Source organism: Athene noctua, chromosome Z (assembly GCF_965140245.1).
Source record: "Athene noctua chromosome Z, bAthNoc1.hap1.1, whole genome shotgun sequence".
Lineage (NCBI taxonomy): Eukaryota > Metazoa > Chordata > Aves > Strigiformes > Strigidae > Athene > Athene noctua.
This window is the reverse complement of record NC_134077.1, coordinates 23,782,364-23,794,474: the sequence shown is the minus strand read 5'-3', so window position 1 is coordinate 23,794,474 and position 12,111 is coordinate 23,782,364.

Below are 12,111 nucleotides of genomic sequence, written 5' to 3'. Positions count from 1 at the left end.
TCTGTCTAGGGCATGCTTCTGTGCAAGAATTTTATCAATGGCCTGGATGGTGAAATAAAGAACATACTGAGAAATTCTGCAGATATTGCTGGACTACAGCAGGTTTTAAATACTTTGAAGGAAAGACAGGAGGACTGGAATTCATACTATTCTTATAATAGAGAGTCCAAACTCAAAAGAGCATTCCTTTTGTGAACCACATCCATAAAACAAATGCAAATAATATCCCTTCTTTTGTATATATTCTATTTTTACAGGTTAGCTTTTTCTTTAAATTCATGGCAGGATTGTATAGACACTGGGAGAAAGTATCTTAACAAACATGCAGCAATCTTTGCAGAATTGAATGATCCTGAATTTCACTGCACCAAACCCCACAAAATGACAGAAGAAGTGTACATATTTTCTGACGAATACATGAGTAAGATTTTCATAATCTATTGAGCAACTGAGGTGGTTAGAAGCTATTTTTACTTAACCCAGAGAAACAAACCAGTCCAGATAGATGAAATAAACTGTGGTGAACATTTAGGAAAAAGCAGTGAAGCATAATCACATATAAGATATATGGGGAAAATTCACAGAATTGGGTACTCTGAGATAAGATACTAATGGAACATGATGGGACGATAACGGAACTGATAGAGTCCATTATTATGGAACTGCAGTGAATAAGTAAATTTAAAAGAATGGCTAATGTCATGTTGTACACAACAGATTATATTATTAATGCTAGGGAGAAGATCCATAAACACATCATCAGGCTGCCTCAATTGGCAACACCAGGATGAAGAATAATTTCATCACAGCAAAACAAGATATTCCTCATGTGTGTTTTTCCTTTGTGTTTTTTTCTCTGCAGAAAAGGACTTCAGAAATGGACTGTGAACTTTTCCCCAGCCGTATGGCTGGAAACCTTCCTTCCAACCACTGTGCAACACTCCTCTTTCATGACTAATGAAGTATATGCATGTATAAATATATAGAAGAAGAGGTGATTTTGACTCGACCACCACTCTGCAGTCCCAAATTCTATGTAATGGGAGCTTTTTCCAGCTTTTGCTGGAAATCCACATCAGATATCAAAGTTAGAAAAATAGTGAGATAATTGTACCTCTGACACGTCTTTAATGGCTGTTGTTTTAAACTGTCTCACTCCAGAATGAGGCCGTAGTTTCACAGTCATCAATATCAAATTAACACATTGTTGAATCTCTCATTTATAAGAAACTGATCCAAATCAAGCATACAGTTTATGGCTGTGTTCGTGTTGCTTTAGCTGGGGCACACTGTGAAATCATGACTGGCTTTATGCCAAAAGCCATATACAGGGGGTCATATGATACTTTTGTCATGGTACAGAGCCAGCCCATCAAATGTGTGAAAACTTCTCAAGCTGTAAGGAATTTGTGCTAGAGCAGTGTTTTTATGTCATGGTGGTAATCATTTTGACCTGGTACTGGGAGCCTTAAAGCTAGACTCAGTGTGTGATGGAACTACAAGCTGATAGCATAGTTGTAGTTATTTTCCCAAGTATATCCCAGCTTCTGTAAAAATTTCCCTCTGCTTTGCTTGTGAATGCGTGTTCTTATTTCTACATTGCAGTTGGTCATCACCTCACTTTTGGCAGTGCCAGAATGCATGAGCTATGCTACACCCTGGGCCATGGGAAAGAAATTTCCCACAAAATGTTGTTGCTTGTTTATTCTTTTTTAGGCTGGGTGATCTCAGTGATTCAGTGATTCAGTTTGCAGTGGGACTGCACTAAACTGTTCAAAACCAGCTGAGGAGTGATGCCTTGTGGCATAAGGTAGGAATGAGTAGTCAGAGACAGGAGTCACTTAGGTTAGCTTTGTCACCGGGAAATGTGCATAGAACATCACCCACAATAAAACTAAGGTGGTCTTCTGGACAAAACAAAAAAGTTTCATCTGGGAGGAGGGGGCAAAACCATATATGACAGCTGAAATCACCATGGAAAGAAAAAAGAAGGGGGCAGTGTAACATACTACTGAACCTGACTGCAGCCAAATCCTCAGCTTTGCCCTGAGCCTACCAGTTATTGAATTGTCTCAAATGGCCAGTACTCTGCAGATGACCCAAAAGCCTCTGCTTTGCAGTGGAATCAGCATAACTGAATTACTGATCACTACAGTTGTTTTGTTTAGATATTTGGAGAAGCGCTATGTATTAAATATGCATTTATCATACCTAGCCAGTGTGAATATCCTTGGCAACTGATGATAGCATCACAGACTGGAAAAGGCTTTGTTAAGGTTGAAAATATACTAGGTCTCAATTTTCCTTTAAAAGAAAAAGTGATTTTCAATGGTTTTATTTTCAAAACAACTGAGTGATTTAGTGTTCAAACAATGAATCGGGGGGAAGCAGCAGAGTGCTTATGAACAGATGTAGAAATACACTGCTAGTGAATATGATTCTGAAATGGATAAGTATAGTGAAAAAATATAACACAAACTTCTAAAGATATTTTTCAAACTGGAGGAGATGATTATTCTGAAAGTTACTGCATTCCTTTCATTATTTTTTTCTTTGAAATATCCTACAACTAAAAACTCTCTTCCCTGACTGTAGAGAAAAATAATATTATTAAGAATTGTAATTGCTGTAAATTGAACTGGAAGCTGGGATGAGACTAATTTAAACTGGATGTTAAGCATAAGCTTTAACAGTGAAGGTGTGAAATATTGGAAAAAAACTATGTCCTCTTTTTAATGACCAAATACCTTTTGATTTCAAATAAAAATTGGATAATATATTATTTGGGTAAGTATAAAGGTAACTGGCAGAAATAAAATGGCCTGTAGAAGACCAGGTTAAATGATCAGAAATTCCTTCAGGACTTAATTTTACCAATCTGTGGAAAAATTCTTTCTTTACTACTGACAAACCTGCCTGTTTGCTAGCTGAGGATCCTGCAGAACCAACTGTTGCACATTGTCTCATCTTATGAATATTGCTAATTTCAGCAATATCCCGTTTCAGCAATTTTATGCCAAAGGCTAGTAACTGTAGTCTAGTTCAGTGCCAGCATCAAATAAAATGAACAGAAGAAAATCTGGGTGTGGAAGCAAAGGACATTACCAAAATTTAGAATTATATTAAATTCGTATCTGTATAGATTAAGGAGCAGTCCTTGCTCTTCTAGTCTGGGCAGTTTATCACAGAAGATTCTTGAGCTGTGCAATTGTAAATGTTCAGATTTGCACATCATGTGTTTATGTGTGTGTGTGAGAGAGATCAGACAACAAATTATAAGTGTAACAGTACACCTTAATTCTGCCACTGCAGTTTACAGATTGCCGAATTGGTAAACAGTAGCCCAAATGTGCCCACGCCCCAGAATATCTCCCCTTGTTCTGCATGAGTTTTCCCTGGGATGCCTTCATCTCCAGTAATTTGCCACTTCCAGTCAATTCCTGTGCCTTCTCTGGGACGGTTAGTAAAAGACTTACTGCACACAACTACCATCCTCTGGGTGCTAAGAGAGTTTGTTAGCATAGCCGTGGGCCTTTTCACACATTTCACTTCAGTGCCAAGAGCACTCCCATTTAATTGACCAGACAGACAGTGTGCTGACTGCCTTGTTTTTTACTGTGTGGTTGCAGAACTGGGTGCTGACAATAGCTGATGCTCCCCAAGCTGTTTAATTTACTAATAGAAAATAATAACTGAAAGAGTAATTAAGTTTATTCAAATGTCTACTTGTTCTATTACTACTTTCTTTCCATTAGGGAAACATTTTCAAATGTACTCACTGTTAACCCTTTTTTCCCCCCCCTAATGTCCATGAAATTCCCAGCCCATAAACATGCAGCATCTACAAAAATGTGTTTTATTGTATATCGAGTGTGACCCCATATTTCAGAGTAATAAATAGTGGATATGTGTAGCTAGAAATTGATCAGACATATTTCTGTCCAATCTCTGGCCATTTACCAAAATCAGTCTGGCTTGCTGAGGGAAGACAATCCTGGAGAGTACACATATATGTGAGCTTGCTGTCTCTTGGTCCCTCCACACAGCCAGACTCTACAGTGTTTGACTTCTATGCCTATGGGAATGAGAAATGTACTAAGTGTGAGAAGAAAGAGTTTCTGGAGGAGAGATTGCTAAATGGCTATGGTTTGTCTGCTTTTTCCGCACAAGCTCCAATACTTGTATATATACCATATGACTGCTATAGCCTCAGTAGAGTCAATCATTTTCTTTTAAAAGACGGATTGTTCTTTAAACTATTACTTTCTTTTATAGTGGATTATATTCATTCCAGCCAATATTTTTTATGGTACGTCTTTCAACTCTAGCTATAAAAAGCATGTAACATAAAATCTTGACCAGGGTGTTAAAAGTCAAGTTACTGATAATTTAGTGACAAAGTTCTTCCCAGCTTCATTCTGTTGTGCTAGAAGACCTTTTTGCATAAGAGATTCATATCATAATAGCTTTTTTTTTTTTTTTCTCCAGCATTTCCACCCTGTTTTAATGAGGAACATTTGGCATGTTCCCAGCTAAATGATGACTTTTAGCAGCTCAAGTCAGCCAAAACAGTGACTTGTTTCATTTGAGTGCTGATGAGTTGTTTCTTCTACAGTGTGAAAACTGTTCTTGTTCTTTCTATTGTCTTTGCACAATTGACTTCCTGAGGTCTGTAATCAATTGGTTAGGTTGCTCTTTAAATATTTACTAAGTTATATTCCCCTGGTCCTGTATCCATTACTTCCAAATATATTTATTATTTCGTCACCAGAAAAATCCCCCTCCAAGTCCCAAACAAGGAAAAGGTCCCTGGAGAATATGATATAAACTGAACTAATTTGATGTTTAGAGCTATTGCAATGTATTTCACAGGTAGTGTATTTCTTGGATCACTTCTGTTAAAACTGAAACAGTGTATGAAATTTCCCACATCAATTTCTACCCTGTTTGGTGTTTTCAAGTGCACATGAGGGTATTGGCAGTATTTCTGGCAATTCTTTATATATCACTGCAGCCCAGGCAGCAGCTGAGATCTTGTTTAATCTTAGGATTGCTAACGTGAACTGGAATGCTGTCTAAGAGCCAGCAAGCTCTATAGGAAGCTTATAAAATGCTATTTGCCAGGCTCAAAACTGAGTGGTTTCATCCTGGAACTACTGAGGATTATGTATTACATACTCTAAAGCTTCTTGCATTTTATCTATTAATTGATTCCTAATCACATGTGGCTGAAAGAAAAATGCAGAGGTACCTGTCTGGAGTACCATCACATGCTGGTTCATTCTGATGACTGCTTGGACACATATATGCAAAGGGCATTCTCACCTACCCATGGTTTAAGACTGTGTGCTCTAGTAATTCCCTCTCATGTCTATATCACCCCTTGATGTGTTGATCTGATTTAGAGACTTGACAGATTTATCTGCTTCCCTGCAGCAGAAACACCACTGAAATTAATAAAGGGTACTGACCTGTATCCTTAAACTAACATGCGGCTATGTGATTTTATTCAGCAGCACTGAAGAATGTAGATTCCTGCAAGTTTCAACATTTTTTCAAGTATTTTCGAGGAGTTACCTCAAAGCATACAAATAGTCCCACTGCAGGCCTTGGAATCACTAGGAGTTAAAGGATGTGCTTGGCTTCTGTAATTGTGGGCTTTAAACTCTTCACAGAAAGACTTGCCAAAAGCAGAACATATACCAGTCCATTTTAATCTGCATATTATCCCATTTTAATGAGAACTGGTATAGCTTTTACTACTTCTTTGCTCTTTTTCATACCTATTAGCTGGCTTCTGAATAGAATTCTCAAAATTTGTATTGCCTTCTTGCAGATGAGTTATATTTAAAAAGTAGTCAGACTGGCAGTTCCTGATTACCAGCTAAAATACATTTAAGCACATTTTCATTCAATTTCAAAAGAAGGAGCTTTTTCTTCCAGCCTGTTACCTAATGCATTCTACCAGTCTAGTCTCTTTCCAGCAAATAAAATGTATTTTATCTTTCTAAAGATAGGCATTGATTTATTTTACTGTGTTCATGTTTGAAACTGTGTCTGGCTCTGACTAGGAAAGCTGATCATGTCTGTATTTGGTGCAGAATTTTCACCCAGTGAAAGTGGATGGGAACTTTGAATTTTGGTGGAACCAGGATTTTATTCACAAGTTTCATACTCTTATCTGTGAGATTTATTTTCTTTTCATGGTTCTAAGTAATTTTTTATTTCATTTCTCTGACTTTTCCAGATGCTGTGAGCTTGGTTTTCACCCCCTTTTTCTAGTCTAGGAGAAAGTACATTGAATTATACTGGAGTGAATCTGGTGCACAGGAAAGAAGAAAATGCCTAGTGACTGTCAGACTATCTATGGCTGAAAGCCTCTAGAGACTTGACAGAGACTGTGATCCTAGGAATTCATTTTTGGGACTGTCATTTATAGGACAAGCTATGGGCTGCAACTTGATTTTTGAAAAATATATACAGAAAAATACTGGATACAGTTAGTATCCAGTGCACAGATAAAGAGCCACGACCACATGCCTGCACTTACGGAGTATTAGCCGTTTGGTCCAGTTAAGGATCCTGTTGTGAAAAAAGATCCAGTCTACAGGTATCCAAAGCTTCTGGCCTCTTACATAACTCATGGTTTGTCAGTCTAAAATCTTGAATCTTGAAAGCTCATCCTTTTTGCTTGGAACCAAATTGTTACTGTGACAAATTCAGACAGGTGTTGAACCTAGGTCTTCTCCATGCTCAGAAGGCATTCTGGCCATGAGGCTGTTGGCTATGCTGAAGTAAGGAACTTTTCATCTCATGGTAGAGATATTCAGCAGCTTGTTAGAGCTGTGTCACTTTCTGTAAACAATTAACTTGTCATAGGGATAGGAATCTGAAAGCACTTTATGGCTATATGCACCAAGCCACTGAATCATGCTCCCTGTGGACTAATGGTTATTTATTTATTTACAGAAAGTAAAATAGCTTTAATCAAGAGAGAATAAGAGAGGCAAATATTGACTCTACTGACTCCCTTGTTAACATTCTACCATTTAGGAAATGAACAATCAGATAGTATCAACAATACATTAACAGAAGCATCAGTATTTGAATTGTGACTACTGGGTGTAATTTTCTTTTAGATTTAGTCAAATGTAATATTTTCTGTTAATATTAGTAATTAATATTAATTTTTATTAAGTGTTTTTGAATTGGGATTTTTGATGTTCTGGGAAAATAAAAGAGAATCTGTTCCAACAGATAATAAACATGAAAAGAAATTGTTGAAGGAAACCCAGTCTTCACTGAAGACAATGGAAAGAACTTCAGTGCAAAAACATCTTCCTTTTAACATGGTCAGAGCTTCATCCATTGTTTCCTGCTGAATTCTGAATATTTGTGGGGTAGTATGCTTGCTCATCTATGTCAGCGGGGCATACCCATACAAACAGGCCTATATATGTTTGCTAAGCATTGCGTATGTGCTTAAAATACTTCGTAAAACCTGCACCTTCAGCTCCCTCTGGCTGAAATGAATTCAAGTCATGAACAGAAGAAAATATTTTGTTGTTTGAACAAAGACTCTTATGCCAAGAGGCCATTTATTAATGGATTTTTGCTTGCCGTAGTCTTTATTTTCACATAGTTATAAAGAAAAATGGTATTGTAAAGCTGTCCATATATGTGGCCCTTATGATTGCAGCAGTTCTATTAAAATGAGTGAGGAATTCCCTAAGGTAAGAGCTGCTTTACCTTCTGACTAACTGTCTTCATCCTGTGTCCATTCTGGGAACATCATCCTGTGGATAAATGGCACATCCACCTCAGGTATGAAGGGAACCAGAAGCCTAGTATAACTGTAGAAGAAAGAAACTGATAAAGATCTATCTTCAGTGAACCTCAACAGAAGATAAAAAATGGAAAAAGGAGTTAGGAAAAGTGACATGTACATACCAGAACTTCTCTTAAGGTGATCTTCATTACAATGATCCTCATTACTGGCCTATACTCCCAATACAAGCAAACGGAGTTGCTGTACAGGTAACAGCTATTATAGAGAGAGCATTTGTTAAAGGCTGATTCAGAATGACATGGTAAACATTACAGCAAAAATTGGCAGATACCCCAAGTCAGGAATGAACCTTAGCAGCAATGATCCTGCAGATGAAGAATGATGGGTGCAGAGTTACAGCCATCATGCAGCAGAGCAGATACTCCAGCACTGTCTCATAGAACAGTTTGCAGTTATTTTCATGGTCTTGGATGTATTTTAAAGGAATGACACATTTGCATCTAGTCCCTTTCATCTGATGATATCACCCTCATTTACATCTCACTAAGAAAGGTGGAACATGCTTTATGCAACTATTATTGTGGCACAGAGTAAGCAAGAAACAATTTCCTTTCAACAGCAAATTTTTCAGTCCATCTTCTTTCTGCCATTCAACTACCTTAAAAATGTGGAATAAGGGAATATTATTTACAGCAGCCAAGATCTTTAACCTACACTTGGTGACCTAGTGCAATGGAAGCCAGTGTTACATTTTGTCTGTGCTCATGTGACGGAGGATATTCTATTTTAGCTGTCATAGACTTCTTCGAATCTTACTATGTTCTCAGTTTTTGCTATAATTTGTGGCCATTGATAATTACATTTTAACTATCCTGATTTACAGCATATGGGAAACCAAACCCACATCTCTTAAAAATTACATTTATTCTAGCCAATTTCAACTGTTCTTAACCTAGGAGCTTTTTTTATACTTTTAAATTTAAATACAGATTACTAATTTCTATCTGCACTCATGATTAATAACATGGCCAATGCTACTAGTTACTGAAAAGGCTATTTCTCTATCTAACCATCAGAAAGACGGATGCAAGAGGAATTAAATATTATACAGAAGTAGAAGTTTGCTCCAAAGTATAGATGCATTGAGTAAGGTAGTTCAAGGAGAGAGAAGAGCTGTTTATAGAGCTAGTTACTGATAATGCTCTTCTGAAAATTGAGACTAGAAGCAATAATTAAATTAGTTTCTCAGATGAAAATTTCACATTTGCTGAAGTGAGTCCTCTCAGGAAAAAGAACTTTACAGGCTCTCTTCTCCTGGAACAATGCTTCCAAGAGACATAACAGTCATTCCAGTTTTGAGAAGAGCTTAGAGAGCTAGAAAAGCTTCCCTATAATGTGAACAGACTGACTTAATTCTGTTCAGACAGAAACTTATTAGAAAGTTATATATGAGGTAGATAAAATAAGAATATAAAAGGTATTTCAGGGTTTTCTTAATACACAGATAGAAGGCTTGCTAATAAAAAGGTAAAAATCCATTTATAATCCTTTGCACAACATATAATTAAACTATACAACTCATTGCCAAATATGAAATAAGGGCCAAGAGCAAAATATGCTTTCTTTCTGAACCTGACATTTTTATGACCATAATTACATTACGGTAAAAATGAATGTAAACAGATATGAATAGATTCTCTCTTGGTTTTGAACATACATTAATCATTAACTGTGTGGGACTGAAAAACTTTTCAGTAATTTCTCCAATAGGTATATTGTGCACAATTGCCCAGTGAGGGTTTATGCCTTCCTCTGAAACTCCAGTTTCTGTTCACTGACAGATAAAGATTCATGACTTGTCTCAATGAGTGGAACTTCTGGCTGCAGGCTGCACTTAGACTACCTGACTTCAGAATAAAAGGGATGAGACCAAATCTCCCTCTGAGTTATCCTGACAAAGCTGCTTGGACTTCAGAAATTTCACTCTAATCGACTTGACCTTTTGTAGATTAATAGAAAAAAAAAATGCACTGAAGTATAGAGAAAAGCCAGAAATAGTGTCCTGACACCACAAGACTTAAAAGGCAGGATTTCTGGTGACAGAAATGAAGGACAGGCATCTCTCCCTTTTTGAACATTATGCACTTACCTACCACTCATAGAATCATAGAATGGTTTGAGCTGGAAGTGACCTTAAAGATCATGTAGTTCCAACCCCCCTGCCATGGGCAGGGACACCTTCCACTAGCCCAGGTTGCTCAAAGCCCCGTCCAACCTGACATTGGACACTTCTAAGGAGGGGGCAGCCACAACTTCTCTGAGCAGCCTGTTCCAGTGTCTCACCACCCTCACAGGAAAAAATTTCTTCCTTAGATCTAATCTAAATCAACCCTCTTGCAGTTTAAAATATTTACCCCTTGTCCTATCCCTATACTCCCTGATAAAGAGTTCCTCCCCATCTTTCCTGTAGCCCCCTTTAAGTGCTGGAAGAACACTGTAAGGTCTCCTGGAACCTTCTCTTCTCCAGGCTGAACAATCCCAAATATCTCAGGGTGTCCTATAGGGAAGGTGCTCCAGTCCCCCATCATCTTCATGGCCTCCTCTGGACTTGCTGAAGCAGGTCCATGTCTTCTTATGCTTCAGGCCCCAGAGCTGGATGCAGTACTCCAGGCGGGAGGTCTCAAGAGAGCAGACTAGAGGGGGAGAATCACCTCCCTCAGCATGCTGGCCACAATTTTCTTGACGCAGCCCAGGATACAGTTGGCTTTCTGGGCTGTGAGAGCACCTTACCAGCTCATGTAGAGCTTCTGTTCACTCAACACCCCCAAGTCCTTCTCTGCAGGGCTGCTCTCAATTCACTCATCTCCCAGCCTGTATTTGTGCTTGGGATTGCCTCAACCCATGTGCAGGACCTTGCACTTGGCCTTGTTGAACTTCATGAGGTTTGCATGGGCCCACCTCTCAAGTCTGTCAAGGTCCCTCTGGATGGCACATCCCTTCCCTCCAGCATGTTGACCACACTGCACAGCTTGGTGTCATCAGCAAACTTGCTGCAGACGCACTCAATCCCACTGTCTATGTCTCCACCAACAAAGATGTTAAACAGCACTGCTTCGAGTACCCAACTCCTGAGGAATGCCACTTGTTACTCTCCACTTTGATATCAAACCATTGACCACAACAATCTGAGTGAGATCATCCAGCCAATTCCTTATCCACCGAGTGGTCCATCAGTCAAATCCATGTGTCTCCAATTCAGAGACAAAGATGTCATTCAGGACAGAGTCAAACACATGGCACAAGTCCAGATAGATGACATCAGTTGCTCTTCCCTCATCCACCATTGCTGTAACCTTGTTGTACAAAGGCACCAGATTTGTCAGGCATGATTTGCCCTTAGTGAAACCATGTTGACTGTGACCAATCACCTCCTTATTACCCATGTGCCTTAGCATCGTTTCCAGGAGGGTCCACTCCATGATCTTGACAGGCAAAGAGGTTAGACTAACTGGTCTGTAGTTCCCCAGCTCTTCCTTTTTTCCCTTTTTAAAAATGGGGGTTGTGTTTCCTCTTTTTCAGTCAGAGGGAATTTCACTGGACTGCCAGGACTTCTCAAATGTGATGGACAGTGGCTTAGCCACTTCATACACCAGTTCCCTCAGGACCCACAGATGCATCTCATCAGGTCCTATGGACTTGTGCACTATGAGGTTTCTGACATGGTCTTAAACGTGATGGTCTCTTACAGTGGACAGTTCTTAATTTTCCCAGCTCCCACCTTTGCCTTCTACATTTTGAGTGGAGTGGCTGGAGCTGGTGAAGACGGAGGCAAAAAAGTTGTTCACTACCTCAGCCTTCTCCATATCCTGGGTAACCAAAACTCCTGTTTCCTTCTGGAGAGCGCCCACATTTTCTCTAGTCTTTCTTTTATTACCAACATGCCTGTAGAATCTTTTTTTGTTGCTCTTGGTGTTCCTGGCCATATTTGTTCTGTCAGGGCTTTTGCCTGCTTAACCTGATCTCTGGCTACCCAGACAATTTCTCTCTATCCCTCCCAGGCTACCTATCCTTGCTCCCACTCTCTGTAGGCTTCCTTTTTATGTTTGAGTTTGTCCAGAAAGTCCTTGTTCACCCATGCAGGCCTCCTGGCATTCTTACCCGACTTCCTGACAGCTGACACCTGACTTGTGTGATCATAGAGAAGTCCCCACAGTGGAGGAAGCTGCCACAGTTTAAAATATGAATTCCTAAATGAACATCCAGGATTTGATCTGTGTAAGGAACAGAGTGGGTAATTATTTTCTTCCTGTGATCTTCTGTTG